Source organism: Dendronephthya gigantea, unplaced genomic scaffold (genome assembly GCF_004324835.1).
Source record: "Dendronephthya gigantea isolate DGI-Jeju-01 unplaced genomic scaffold, DenGig_1.0 000077F, whole genome shotgun sequence".
Classification (NCBI taxonomy): Eukaryota; Metazoa; Cnidaria; class Anthozoa; order Malacalcyonacea; family Nephtheidae; genus Dendronephthya; species Dendronephthya gigantea.
Window position 1 is genome coordinate 596,069 of NW_021163087.1, and position 15,425 is coordinate 611,493.

At 37.9% G+C, this 15,425-nt stretch overlaps 1 protein-coding gene and 1 long non-coding RNA gene across 15 annotated transcripts in view; both read right to left on the minus strand.

Moving 5' to 3' along the window:
• LOC114532005 overlaps positions 1-15,425 on the minus strand; it is a 44,752-nt gene that overhangs the window by 4,690 nt on the left and 24,637 nt on the right. The window lies entirely within an intron of this gene.
• On the minus strand, positions 10-10,805 carry LOC114532007. 4 transcript variants are annotated; one of them, XR_003687913.1, is made up of 5 exons: positions 10,737-10,805; positions 9,406-9,450; positions 5,272-6,124; positions 4,811-5,078; positions 1,057-3,224 (listed from the first exon to the last, which is right to left on the minus strand). It is a non-coding gene; the product is annotated as an uncharacterized LOC114532007 (long non-coding RNA). The 4 variants fall into 4 exon arrangements; XR_003687914.1 differs by lacking the exons at positions 9,406-9,450; positions 10,737-10,805 and adding an exon at positions 13-79 and having other exon boundaries at positions 392-3,224; positions 5,272-6,613; XR_003687915.1 differs by lacking the exons at positions 9,406-9,450; positions 10,737-10,805 and having other exon boundaries at positions 5,272-5,358; positions 5,517-6,613.

Below are 15,425 nucleotides of genomic sequence, written 5' to 3' on the forward strand. Positions count from 1 at the left end.
CTGTATTCCTGCCATGTTTGGATGCTGGTATCACTGGTATGGCCATTTTCTGCAAACTTTACTTCAAAAGTTTAAGGACCTAAAAATATAAGTTATATTCTATAATTATAGAGTTGCATATAATATATAGCAAACTGACATGCGAGGGCGCTTTAAATCGATATTACTCTCAATTGAGTGGAAAATGACCAAATGGCTAAATTTTTATGGAGAAAAAGTTTGAAAGGCAGGAAAAAAAATCAAGAGTGACATGCATACGTATATATCCACATGTATACATTTACTGCTCGAGATTCAACAGTGTTACTTGACGTTGCTAAAGACCCTAAAAAGTTTCAGGTGGTGGAGTTGCTAGACAACATTTAGTTCCAGTCAAGAAGGTATTTTTCACCTCAAAGAAAAGCATTTCTCTATTTTCAAGGCAGCGCTATCGATTATGTTATCTAGGAAACGCGTGTAGGTGTTTTGTCTACATTGCGACCACGTTTTGGGCTGACCAATGCCAATTACACCCTTTAGGAGTGTTTAAGTGAACTTTCGCGGTTTCCATTTTTCGCTGTTTCTTCCGATTTATTCCGACTGTGTTATTTTTATAAGCTAATCTGGTTTAAATTTTTTTTGGAGAATCTTTTCGGAAAAATTTTTGCCTATCAACCAAAATGTAGCAATAAAATATACGAATTTGCATGGTCATGTTTTATCCACTACGATTGATGCTGTTCAGCGCAACCGCCGTGAAATAATTTAGGTAGCATTAGTTTCATTAAAAATCACGGTTAAATCAGATGCCATTCCATCATAATAATTCTTGCAGCACAATGCTTGCTCTGCACCATTTCAAGAGCATTTTCTACAAGTTAACCAGTTACTTCGTCCAAATTCAAATAATACATCCTCGATTTAGAGATTTGGCCTGATTTTTCGATTACTTGCCAGTATTTTTGAATGGGAATGAATCAGAAGAGCGCCTTTTTTGTTGTTCGTCGATCATTAATTCTTTATCCATCCATCCATCCATCCATCCATCCATCCATCCATCCATCCATCCATCCATCCATCCATCCATCCATCCATCCATCCATCCATCCATCCATCCATCCATCGATCGTTGTTTGTTGGATTTCAACAGCAGTATCGGCAACAACCTGGGCTGTTATATTTAATACTTCAAAGCAAAAACACAAAATAATAATTGAAGAAGTTAAAACTTAACCGATTCCTCGGACTAAAGGGCATAATCAAGGCAAGCAAAAGTCAACCGTTCGTGACAAATTTCTCAATTGTCAAAAAATTGATGTATAATTTGCAGAATTGGTTAATTCATGTTTGCCCTAATAAATGGCATTTAGCCAGAAAGATCAGTCAAAGTTTTAACTTTCTAACTTTACCTCCGTTTGCATTACATTCAATTTCTCAGCACCGCACGTCACGGCTAAAATAGGTAGCTACCTGTGCCCAATTTCATCTTTGCCCGGCCTTTGTATTGGTAGCCTAAACAGAAATAAATTGGGCACTTGCAAGTGTTCCAATTGCAGCCGTGCCACGCCAATAAATTGAGTGTACCGTAAACGGGGCTTATATTTTGTGTATATTTGCTTTTATTAAATATAATTAGCCAGAAGATGCGATTTGTCGATTTATCGTGTAGCTCCCGAATGACTCTCCTCAATTACATCAGATTTTTATTGTGATGGATCATCCCAGTGATAAACTTCGCCGAGTATGTTTCGAGGCATCCAGTACTACTAGAGATCCGATTCTGAGGTTTTCAACAAGGAAACTAAAAGGCATATCCTCTGTGTAAATATTCCTTTTTGGCTCAGCAGTTGCAAAGACCATAAAGTTGCGATGTAACTTCACAGTTACTTTAAATTTTAGTTTTAGGCACACAGCTTTATCCAAAATATCACTTGGTTGCTTCAATTTCTTCCTCAGTCAAAGAACAGTTAGAACAAACTAATAATCGACCTTCAGGAACGGTTTGTGCCGCCGTGTCTCTTTACAGACCTGATTATTTCATGCCAAGCTATTATTGGCCATGAATAACATAATTATTGCCATAATCAAGACAAAATATCGATCCACACCGATCCAAAATACTGAAAATTGGATGAAGACATGTTCACTTCTTCTCCTTCAACAAAAGGAGCGGTTTCAGTAAACTTTGTATTACGCAGTTCACGTAGTAAACTTTAAATTCGTATCAACAAGGAACGTTCGACCGATACATGAAATTATCTCGAGATTTCTGTATTAATCAGTTCAGTTCTGCTTGAGTGTTGTTCATGATTTCAATATATCCGCCAATGTTTTTAGCTAAGCAAAGTGTGTTAACATATAATTTTGTCCCTCACAAGTGACGGAGACTAAATATAGCAGCAGAGAACACCATTCATATGTCTTGGTTTGTAAATACCAAGCCAAAATGGCAATTCTATTGTTTATCTTTCCGGAGCGCAAAAACAAATAGAGTTTTCAATAGTGGAACATTTTATGGTATTAGGAACATAAGAATTTCAATCCCACTGGTTTTTCAATATTTTATCCTCGCGGTATATTTGAATATCCTGAACAAAACGAATACTTTGTGCCAACGTGGAGTTAAACCATTCCATTCCAACAGATTGACAAGTGAATTGTGTCCCTTACAAGTGACGTATGTAATAAACCAAATAACAGAGAACGTCTTTCATAAATCTTTGCTTGAACATGGATACCATTACGCAGAAATGCTATTGCTGTTATTTTCCCGGAGTGCAATACGAATACAGCTTTCAATAGTAGCACATTTTAATGCCATTTTTCTTCCACATTCTGTCCCATATTTTTGGACCCATTCTTTCAAAGATGATTCAAAATCAATAATGAAATATTTCTTCATCCATTAATCAGATAATCCGAAAGATCATAAAAAATGTTCGCAGAATTTCTTTCGCAGAATTTCGCGACACAGTGATCATTTTTAACAATCCATATAGCAATCCAAAAACATATAGCATATAAATGTTTTTCCCATATGGCAATCCAAAGGTCAATACAAAATAGCGTTCCATATAATAACAATATGATTCAACAAATGAATTTTTCCCCATGACCAAACCCGTTCCAGTTAAATTCTTTTTCTTTTGTTATACCGTGTATACAATCTTTGCAAATGCTTTCAAAAATTTCTTGAACAATGGCAGATTATGGCGCAGATAGATAAACAAAACAAATGAGTAATTCTAAACAATATTAGAAAATAAAGCATTTAATTCAATGACAAAAACTTGAAAGTCATAAATACCTTGACCACTTACACCTATAAGATGCAAAATACATGGGAACCATGCAGTGGCGTAGCCAGCCTGATGATTTTGTCCCGCTATGTAAATTTCGAATTATTATAATTATTCACATCTTTAGAAATCTGTTGTTTTCACATGCAGTCAATGGCCACCAAAATATTAGCATGGCGGGACTGGCTACGCGACTGTCGTGAACTAGAAATACATAGATGCGATAACTAGCTAATTAATACAAGTTATATTTTCTTTGACGCAAGACTGACGCGCCCGGCGATGTCACAAACCTTTAGACTACGATTTTATATTTTCAAATTTTACACTTATGCCGGCTCACATATTGCTGAGCTGCCTTAGATGCTGTTACATGACCGAGTTACCCGAGATTCAACGAAGCGCGAGAGGACTTCGAGGTATTGAAATAAGTCTTTACGACACCAAACAAGCACATGCTATTGTTGTGGTGATTATACGACGGCCAGGATCATGTTATCTGCTCATTTCAATACCTCAAAATCATCTCATGCTTCGTTGAATCTCGGGTAATCTCATGTAAACAGCCCCTCAGCAGTCCCTAGATATTTTTTCGCACTTCAGCCTTTTAATTTCTGTGTTGTTGCATCGTCAAATGCTTTGAGACTAGCTTGTTGACTAATTGCTAGTGTCTTATTTCTAATAAATAAGTAATTTATCTTGTAGGTACACCACGTAAGTAGCTATTTAATACTGCAAAGCTTGACCCGGGCCTTCATTAGTGCAATTACCTGAATACACATTCACACGTCACTTAAATATCACGTTAATCGTGATTTGTTAGCTCGCGCCATTAATCAAACGGTTTCACTTACAAAAAAATTATGAAAAATAAATAGCTCTAATTAATGCGCGTGTCAAACCATATAGCAGAAACCCGGATTTATGGCCATTTTCCACTTGGTGGGATTTTGGGCGCGGAGTGAAATTCTTCCTTCCAAATAAAAAATCCGCTCCCGGCGCAAAATTTGGCCGAGTGGACAACAACCCGTATACAGTATACGTAGGGTGTAGGTGTTTCAAAAATTTTGAAACTGAATCAAACTTATCGCTATGTTTTCCCAGGCGAATTCGCCTGAGAGGACTTAGTACCCTCGCAAGCGATCATACGCGCAGTTAATTTGAGAGAAATTAACCAGCTGCCTGAGTTGCAAATTAAATATTATAATTTTGGCCCGCAAAATACACCGCAATGCCCGCCAAAGTTAATATAATGTCTTTTATATATATATTTCTTTGGTTCCCTCTCATTACTCCCCCTTTCTAAAAGGCCCACTAGGAAGTTCTGACTAGAATAGGCAACCACGAAGAACTAAACAGAGGTACCATAAACAGAGGTATACTAACAACATCCTATATACTTGAACTATATTGATCATGATCAGTCCTGTTTTTATCAACCGCGAGAACAACCTGTAGTCAATACGATAACGACAAAAACAATATTTATCGATACATGCAGTAATGTGCTATTCAAACATAGAGTAACTTACTCGCTTTTCATGGTTCCCTTGCTTCGTTTCCACTGTTTGAATGGAAAACAAACTCTTACGTATTTTCATATATTTTCACTCTGACATATTTTCAACTGTATATCTTTTAGAAACGTCTTCTCCAAAGTAGCGACTGACTTTGAACTTTCTGCTTCGCACACAAATTATTGACATCCGTCACATCAATTGACATTATATTATAGAAATGCATAATAACTACTTATATCACTCCGTACTAGTGCCATTTGTTGATCCAGGCAAAACGAATCTATAATATATGTAAATGATAAAATGTAAGCCTTATATGTAATTTTATACCGGGTATACCAGCCTATATTATATTATGGTCTTCATCCCTCTTCTGTACTTGGCTATATAGAAAAAAAACTTTATATCTGGGGGATCAAAACTATGCATGGACATTCAAATACATATATGATCTACATATACATAAAACTAACCTGATTTATACACGCAACTTTCACTCAACTTATACGTCGGTATAAGTACATCCATGCACGCAGCATTACACCTATCAATTCTGAATACTAAAGTGCGGAGGAAGCAATTAGTATGAGTATGCTAAAGAAATAACAACCATTATGTAAAGAGAATCCCACGACAACTCAAAGAAGAGAATCATATTCAATAACCTGAACTGTTTAATTGTGTTTATTTCCACTGTATAAATGTTAAAAAATATTACCTTCTTCATCATGTCCAAATTCCAGTTCAATCTTCTTTGATATAATTAGGAATATATATAAAATATGATTAATAAAACGTATATATTTTACAAATCTACATTTATTTATTCTCCAAAAATAAGCCTTCCAATAAGGCCACCGCCTGCAAGGACACTCCTTTACATTGCTGAAAACTCAAAAGTAATATTTGAATTAGCTCATGCACGCATGTGATCCTTATACAATTTCTTATTTCTAAAACCAAAATCAAGAAAAAGATTTTACTAACCTATAAGTTAAGCTTGTTTTTCTTTCTATAGTGTAGTGTCCTTGAGGGGATTTAGTTAATAAGTCATATGCGCAATGAATATAAAAGTAAAGGTATACTTCCAACAGAAGCTTATACCTACATGCAGGCAACTTACAGACATAATCTTGTTGCATACCTATAAAACGACGCAAAATTAAAGACAAACATTTTATGTTTTACAAAATTATACACTTGCATCTTTCTCTTTCGATGAATCGACGGTTCGGGAGCGATTAACACTGATCTTTGTCTAAGAAACTAAAAATACCTGCATGCGATCTTCTTTGGCAGAAATTTTGCTTGACACCATACGCGCAGCTTTTAAAATGGAAAATTTGCTATTAAAATTAAAATTAAAAAAAAAACGTTGCTTTACTGGGCCAAAGCAAAGGATTAATTTTCAACGCTCGGAACATCGGTCAAGTTGGAGCCAAATTTGGGCTCCAATGTTCATCAAAGCGCCGTAAAAATTGCGTCTTTTACCTCAAGCCAAAGCACTGTCATGTATTAGTGTTACGCCTTCTACTCTCAGCTGCAGGCTTCATTTCGATGCCTGTTTTGGACTTCAAAATACAAACGAATAATGCGCTCTAAATATTTCAAATCTGCGAAATTAGAAAACGAGTCTTACGATTCTCTCAAGTCTTCAACGGCTTAATCGCTAACAATTTCGAAGCATGAAAGCAAAAATCATTTCACTTTGCGATTCCAAACTGAAACATCCTGCTCCCCTGTTGCAGCGGCGTAGCCAGCATCGATAAGTTGGGGGACATATTTATATATTCATGTTCACAGACCATAAAAACAATGAATTTGAAAAGAAATTAATAGTGTAAAACACGAATATATGAATATAGCCCGTTTACACTACACTCGATTAAAGCCCCGTTTACACTACACAAAATTTATTGGCACGGCACAGCTAAAATGGGTACCCGTGCCCATTTCATCTGCGCTCGGCCTTTGTTTTGGCAGCCTGAACACTAATAAATTTGGGAACAGGTACCAATGTTTGCTGTGCCGTGCCGATAAATTGAATGTAGTGTAAACCAGGCTTATGTCCACCACACCGTTATAAAGCTGGCGACGCCACTGACCTGTTGTACTCGTGAAATATACAATGACGTGTAAAGAACAGTATATGTGAAGAGTGGTAAATAAAACTTTTCATTTTAATTTATATAATTATAAGTTATCGATAGCCGCGTGCATGGAAGACGTTTTAAAATTGTCAAAATAGGCAAAACATTCTGCTTGCGAGCTGCAAACTAATACATTTTGCACTAATACTAATGCACTAAACGTTAAACATATGAAAGCCAAGCATCTCACGAACAAATTTGGTTGTCTCAGCCAAGTGGAAACGATAATCATATCGTTACTTTAAATCGCTAATAAGGGTATAACTCCGTCGGTGCATGTTAACAATCTAAGTAATACGAGCTGTAAAATTCCATGCAGTCTGCCATGCAGACCCAGGATATTATGTCAACATGCATCTTCGACTTCGGTTAAACAGTTTACGTATTTCGAAAGTGCGTATTCAAATTGAACCGCAATACCCGGTCAAAGCTGCATGAGAAATCTCATATATCAAAATATATGTTTCACCTCGTGATATTGGCATATTAAATTCCCACCCGTCTGCAGGGAAATATTCCTGCAATATTGGCGGGAAGAAACAAAATTGAATATCGACTATTTGTGCCATAGAGAAACCGGAGTACCAAAAGATGTTTATACGCTTGGAAGTTTCTTTTAAAAAATACAGTCAATACATTAGCAGATAGTTATATAAACAGCACTTGTAATACGGTCAAAACGCTGAAATTGTTTTACCCCCTCGAATGATGCACGTACTCACCCATAGCAACCATATGCTTTTGGAAATTCCGCGTATTTTTTACCCGCACGTATGACCTGTTATCTTCCCAACTGTCTGAATTTTACTTTTTATCTTTCGGTTATAATTATGAGAATTTTTAAAGCAGGATGTGCAAAAGAAACAGAGAAATTGCTCTTTCAGTTCCCAGTCACAAGCGTTGCTAAGCGTGGTTGTGATGTCGTTATTGTCGTTACGCCCGTTTGAAAATTTGCATGACAACGGGATTAAGTCTTGCCTTTCACGTGATGTTTTTTTAACAAATCAGATTCCGGAACAGTTAACTATAAAACTTCGTAAAAATAAAAATGCTGCCACTTTGCCTTTGGATTATTTGACTGCAGAAATTGTGATAGCTACTTTTGCCATATTTAATTAAGCGTGTGGTATATGCGTGTAAAAAATCGAGAAAAATGTCAGTTCTTAATGCTTGATTTTGAAGCCACAGATATTAGGATAATCTCAGAAAGGTAAGCTAAAGTACATTTGTCGACGGTTTCTGTTGGGGTTTTTGTACTATTGTGAACATTTACGCTTCCAGTTGATATATAATATTGAATAATATATAAATCTCATGGATATAATTATGCATTTATAATGAGTTTTCGCCGATTGGCAAGGTAATGTTCCAATTATGTTTCGGGCAGTATATCAGACAAGTATTAGCACAGGGATCGCATGTTTACAACGTAACGAAACAATTCGAACCAATCAATCTTCAATTGTCGTCGGATCCGAGTTTAGGCATACATATACATATTATTTTTTTCCTAATGAAAGGGGATTCCCCCAAACGGATTGGGTTTTCCCCATTTGTGAACAAAATATTACTGCCATAACACTACTGGATTGTACGCAACAAATCGGCATTGGAGTGACCATATTCTGAAAGAGGTGCCAAGCAGGGGTGCTGCAGCACCTAGATTGACTAAAATTCATAATAAGCCGAGCAAATTGGTATTTGAAATTTGAATACTTTTGCTATAAAATCATTAACTTACCGCACCCCTAAAATTTTTTGGGTCCGCGTACGCCTGTGCCGATAAAGATACAGTAAATGCCACCCAACCACGAACTTAGTATAAATTTTACAAAGTAAGTGAAAATGTTATTGGTACTTTTCGAAAATATCGATAATAAGTTTTAAACGTAGCTTGTTTAGCCCATAAGCCCATATTCCAATGTTTATACTGAAATGACTTGTCATACTGTTGTCTGAAGTATAGCCTAAAACCAGGCGTGTCATCACTTGAAATCTTACGATCATATCTAAGTTTCATTTCTAAGTTTCTAAGACTATTAGAAAAGCATAAATATTTGGAAATTGTTTCTTGGAGCTTTCCACGAGCCATCGCAATGTTATTTTTTAACTCATCGACCTTAGCCATGTTCAGAAGCAATAGCGTGTAGTCGATGTGATATACCATTGCCACCTTATTCTGCTTACCCACCATCCCATCCCATGCACATGGTGAAACTTTTGGTAAACGTAACATATTTTTCAATGTCGATTAAGAACGTTTTGGTGGTTAAGAAGAAACACGATATTTATACCGACTTCATCATAAAGGCATTAGACGGAAATAAATATACCCTCCCAAACCTAAAAAGTTGTCGCGATTTGATTTACTCAAAGTCTTAACATTCCTTAATTGAATATTTAAATAATTAATTGATTAATTAATTATGATTGACACACGAACCTTAAGTTTCTTACCTTCAATCTACATTCACTTGCTTTATAGGTGAACTTTCAAGACAGCTAATAAACGGTCAAAAAAATAAAGTGTTTCATGGGGGTTCCCAGTATACAAAGGGGAATTCCCTTAAAATAATACTAGGAGTCACTGTAACTTGGGAAGTGCTATGTTAAATTTTTGTGCCTTTTTATATCGCGCATTCTTTAAAACGTTTTGTTCATTCCCAGTTTGCTTAGTTTTAATTTCACTTCTGACTTATTTTTTCGAATGTTCATGGCTTTGGTGAAAAATCAAATTCTTGTTAGATTTAGATAATCAATAAAATGGCGTAAATGGGTAGAAAAGTATCGAAGTCAGTTTGACTTTTGAGTTGTGATACGGTTATGCAAAGCAGAAATTCAGCAAGCCTTTCTCAAAAACTATAAAAGTACTTTGGTAACCGACTATCGGGACGTATTTTGTGCTTCAAAGATAAAAGAGAAAGATGATTCTGGACAGGACACCAAGCTGATTCTGGACACGAAGTGGCTTCGCTTCGAATGAATTCAGGGCCGTAGCTAGAAGCGTAATTGGGGGGGGTGTATATTCATATATTCGTCTTATGCCCGAATGATTTCTTTTGTACGCTATTGTTCCTACGGTATATAAACATGAATATATGAATAAACACCCCCCCAATTAAGTCTAATAAACACCCCCCAGTCTAGCCACGGCCCTGGTTAAATTTCTTACCTAGTCTTCAAACACATCGAGTTATTTGAAGGAATCCACATTTGATCGATATTTTTCCAGTCAATTTTTAATTTTTAAATATTTACTATTCCGAGTTTATAGAAGTGTCTTTAACAAAATCAATTGATCGTAATTTTTATATCTTTTTGAAAGTTCTGCTGAATTCCGTTCAATTCCTTACCCGCATGTAACCTAATTATTTGTTGGTGAGACGAAGACCATTTTTAAATATGTTCTCCAAGCTGAATACTTAAACCTAACCCGTATCAATTTCCCCCTTCATTGCCACCTTTATAGCCTATTGATTATGGTCATTATTTAAAAGTATGAAATAATAAAAATCCACAATGTTGGAAAATTCTAGTTACCAATCCCCTCCCCAACCCTCAAAGTAGAGAATTAAAGTAAGAGTTGGGGATGCAGCCGACAAAAATGAACGCAGGAATTTGTGAAGTGTTTGTGAAGTCAAGACGCCCAGCAAGATTATATAGTATGTCGCAACAGTCATGGGACAAACATTTGCGTACTTTCAAAACACTAAACATTTCGTCACTTCCTTTCATTGTTTAAATTTTCTATCACAATTTTTAATTCAATACATTAAATTAAAACTTACCTTCTTGAGATTAATTTTGCTGCAACCTACCGACGTTCACTGAACAACTATATGTTAGGGGTAATTCCCATTCCCGTAGGGGATTACCCTGTCGGGAGAAGTATCTTTATTTGACTTTGACAACTAAACTGCACGCTTGAATAATTATATGAATTTCGGAATAAAATTATTCTTTTTGTTTTTATTTTTCCACAAATGGTTAAAATCCGTGCCTTAACTTTAACTTACTTTACTTAAAGTAAAATGTCAAGTCTACAGTTTTTTACATTTTTCACTTGTATATACTCTTTAAAATACAATACCAATGGCTGTGTGTTAATGTATTTACAGTGCGAACCATGATATTATTAGGTCAAATAGACATTTTCATACACTGGTATTAAATTTACCCAATCTTGGCGTGAAACTATTCAAAGTTGTATATCTTCTCAAATGTTCCTTCTAAAAAATTTAATTGTGATTTTAAAAGTCCTATTGATAAAAATGTGCAGCCATGTCGGAAAAACGGCGTTAATCCCATCACCTAATATTTTATTGATATTGATCTATTTTCAATGTTGGTACATGCACTGACACACAAAATTTTAGAAATTCACACACAGTAATAGAAATGGAACACGGAGTGATTCCATTCATTGAATTGGGTTATTTTTGGAGGAATACTTCTTCCCAGTTCCCATTGGCATAAACCTGGCGCATATATAATAATCGATCACAAGTTCTCAATGGGATTTAAGTCAGGGAAGTTTGGAGGCCAAATCTTGATATCAGGTTATTATCATTCATGAATCCGATAGATTTCGAAAAAGCTGTTGTAGCCTTTGCCGCATGGGACGGAGCATTGTCATGCATGAAGATGATCTTCTTCCGTTATGACAATGGAAAGTCATCCAGTCATGGTTCAAGCACATTCTTCAAAAATAGATACGTATGGCGTACATATAGCCTTTAAAAGATCGATAGCGGCTAAGATTATGATTATGTTAATAGTCTTTCTCCAAAACGTGCATAGTCAACGGTCTTGACTATCAGTAAATTTGATCGACTATTGCGAATTAGTATGTGATAAAGTATTTCACTCTATTGTAAATAATAGCAAAAACAAATTGTTTAAATTATTGCCTGCCTCATTTAACGTTCCATACGATTGACGAGAGAACAGACATTTTATTATCTCGGAATGGAAAACAAAATCGCTGCAGGAACACTTTTATAATGTCAAACTGCATTAAAAGTATTCATACTTCTTTTTAAACAATTAATATATTTTGTAACCCTATTTAGGTTTAGTTTCATAACGTCCGGATGATTAAATTCGGCCTACAATCACATTTAATAATGTGGGTAACACTTTGACCAAACCCACACTCTCACTAAAGTCCAAATATCACACGTCTCACATCACACAGTTTTTTATTTCTTGTTAGTCTCCAAGTCTCAAGTACAAAAATAATAAAACCCCCAAATGTCTCCCTATGACGAATTTCTGACACTCTCCCCCATGTGACTCCAGGAGACACATGCATGCAATAAGGAAAGTTAAAGTTAATCAGCAAACTAATTAGGAAATCCAAATGGATCGATTCCTTCAATTCAAGAGTTTTTTTATCTCCTATAGTAAACTAAACAGTATATAAACTTTAAAGTAATAACTAATAATAACGAACTCGGTTGCCATTTTTTGCCAACTCTCGGAATCGTAAGTTAGCGGCCACGGCTGCATTTTGGACAAAATTCCTTTGCTGCAAGATTCAACAGCTTCTCTTTAAGTTCTTTCTTCGCCTCACAACTTAACTCCAACGGTTAAAGAAACTGGACGGCTCTCTCGAGATGTGATTTTCCGGAACGCAACTTGACCGCAGGAACAATTCCCTCTCGTCCTTGGATAACTCATACTTCCACGATTCTTTTCGTCGCTGCGTATGATGGCAGCATCACCGACTTCGGGAGATTTAGTTTTGTCCGTCCAAAGCGCGTCCTTGCACGACTGAAAATATCTTGCTCTTTTACGCAGATCCACGTCTTCTTCTCGCCAGGGTTCCTGCTCGGGAAAACGGTTCGCCCGTAGGAAAAGGAAACTTGCGGGTGTCAGAAGTGGGAGATCAATATCTTCTTCTACGTAGGACAGAGGGCGACCATCAAGTTGAATCTCGACATCGAGAACTACTTCAGCAAGCTCGCTCCACGAAAGCGTGCCTTTCCCACACATTTGTAAAATGCTCGCTTGAAGATTCCCACTAATCTCTCGAACTGTCCGCCCCACCAAGGTGCTTGACTTAGATACACTGTCAACGTATCTGTTCATCTTCCAAATAGCCATGAAGCACTTCGTCCTTTCGAATCTGCTTTAACCATCGCGACAGGCTGCACGTGTACAACACCAGGTAGGCTTTGCCCTCGACTCGTGGAGACTTCCGATAACGGAGTGGACCTGCGAAATCTACACCTATCACCTCAAAAGGCGCAGAACCTTCCGTTCTTTCCTTAGGCAAGAGTCCAGGAGGTGGAACCGCAAATGCTCGGACTTGGAAGCGCTTACATCCCCAACAGGACTTGACAATTTTTTCCGCTAATTGGCGGAGTCGGGGGATCCAAAATTTATCACGAACACGAGCCATGGTTAGACCAATCCCACCATTCAACGCAAGCCTGTGCTCTCGTTGGACCAACTTCTTTGCTAAAGTACTTGCGTCAGGCAGGTAGATGCACCGGGTAGCTTCAAACTCCTTCGATTCGGCCACGGCATTCGAAAATCCCGATTGCGTTAGCTTTTAGGTTTAGTTGGCGTTCGTCATTAGCAAACGTCTGCAAGTTCACACTGATTTGTCAATAAACTTCTTGATCCAAGCGCAAACTGTTAATGTTTTCTTCAAATCGCACCGGTCTAGCAGGTCATCAAATCCATCTCTTTCGTTCACCATCACGTTGGCTATCGTCTCGCGAATTAGCTTGCTCTCTGCTGCCGATTCAGCCTTCGGCTCTGTAGCAGGATTGATAGGCCAAGCGTTTAGATTAGACAACCACGGAGGGCCGTTCCACCACAAATCATTGTCCACCCCTGGCCCGCCACGACTTGCTAGGTCTGCAGGATTCTCGGAGGAAGAAATGTGCCGCCAGGCGTCGATTTTGTGCTCGGTAATTTTCCGCACTCTATTTGCTACGAACAGGCGATACTCCCCGGTTCTGCCGATCCAGTGTAAGGCCACCGTGGCTGCGACCAGACTTTGGCTCGTCCCGCTTGCCTGACGAACAACGGGGTAAAAAGCTGTAGCCATTCATTCCATGACCGCTTGCGTCGCCGATCAATCGGTTCGGGATGGGTTGCCAAACTACGTTGTGTTGAGACCGCAGGAAGCAGATTTTGTAGTGTGATATAGCAAATAGTAACTCACTAATATTACTTATTACTAATATTAACTAATGATGTAACCTGTAACGCAGCAGCTATTGCACCAAGCCTGTGTCGTCTCTTTAATATGTCTTTATCCCTCGGTGTTTTCCCAGAAAACTGGAAGAAGGCCAACATTTCTCCTGTCTATAAAAGTAACGATCCTTCACTGCCAAACAACTACAGGCCAATCTCTTTACTGTGCATCCTATCCAAGGTGCTAGAACGTTGCGTATTTAACCGTTGTTTTCCACATACATCGCAGTTCCTCTACCCCCTACAACATGGATTCCGTCAAGGCCATTCTACTGAATCTCAACTACTGGTTGTGTATCACGACCTGTTGGATTGTGTAGCCAGTGGCAAGGAGATTGATGTTTTATACCTGGATCTGTCGAAGGCATTCGATAAAGTTCCGCATCACCTGCTACTCGCCAAACTTTCTAAACTTGGTATATCTGGTTCCCTCCATCAATGGTTCCATAGCTATCTGTCTGACAGGTACCAACGAGTAGTATTAGAAGGTGCGTCTTCTGACTGGTTGCCAGTTTCATCCGGGGTGCCTCAGGGATCAATTCCTCGGTCCCTTTCTGTTTATCGTTTTTCGCAAATGATCTGCCTGGCTACATCACCACAGGGTCCACTTTAGCGCTGTTTGCCGATGATTCAAAATTGTATAAAACCCTTGATAGTCCTTCGTTGACGACCAATCTCCAACAAGACCTGAATAACCTTCGGGATTGGAGTGCTGATAACTCGATGCTTTTTAATCCCTTGAAGTGTAAAGCGTTGCGCATCTCCAGAAAAAAGTCACCCAGTCACAAGTTCGACTACATCTTGGATGGACATTTGTTGGAGAGTGTGTCAAGCATCAAAGACCTCGGTGTGACTGTCTCCAGAGATTTACAATGGTCTAAGCACATCGAGGAAATCACGGCAAAGGCAAACCGAACGCTGGGATTGGTGAAGAGAGTATGTAGAGATGTGCAAGACGTGAAGACAAGGAGGACGCTGTACTGCACTCTGGTTCGCCCGCAGTTGGAGTATTGCTCCAGTGTTTGGTCGCCATACACTGCTAAACATCGGGCATTAATTGAAAATGTTCAACGCCGCGCCACCAAATTCATCCTGAACTACCCAGAAAGTAATGTAACTTACGCCAACAGACTCAGCGAACTTAACCTGCTACCCCTGGAATATCGAAGATCTATCAAGGACATTACTCTATTTTATAAATTCAACTCTGGTACTATGTATATCGACTCTAAGGGCATTTTCTCTCCAGTAAACTGTGCTCGTTT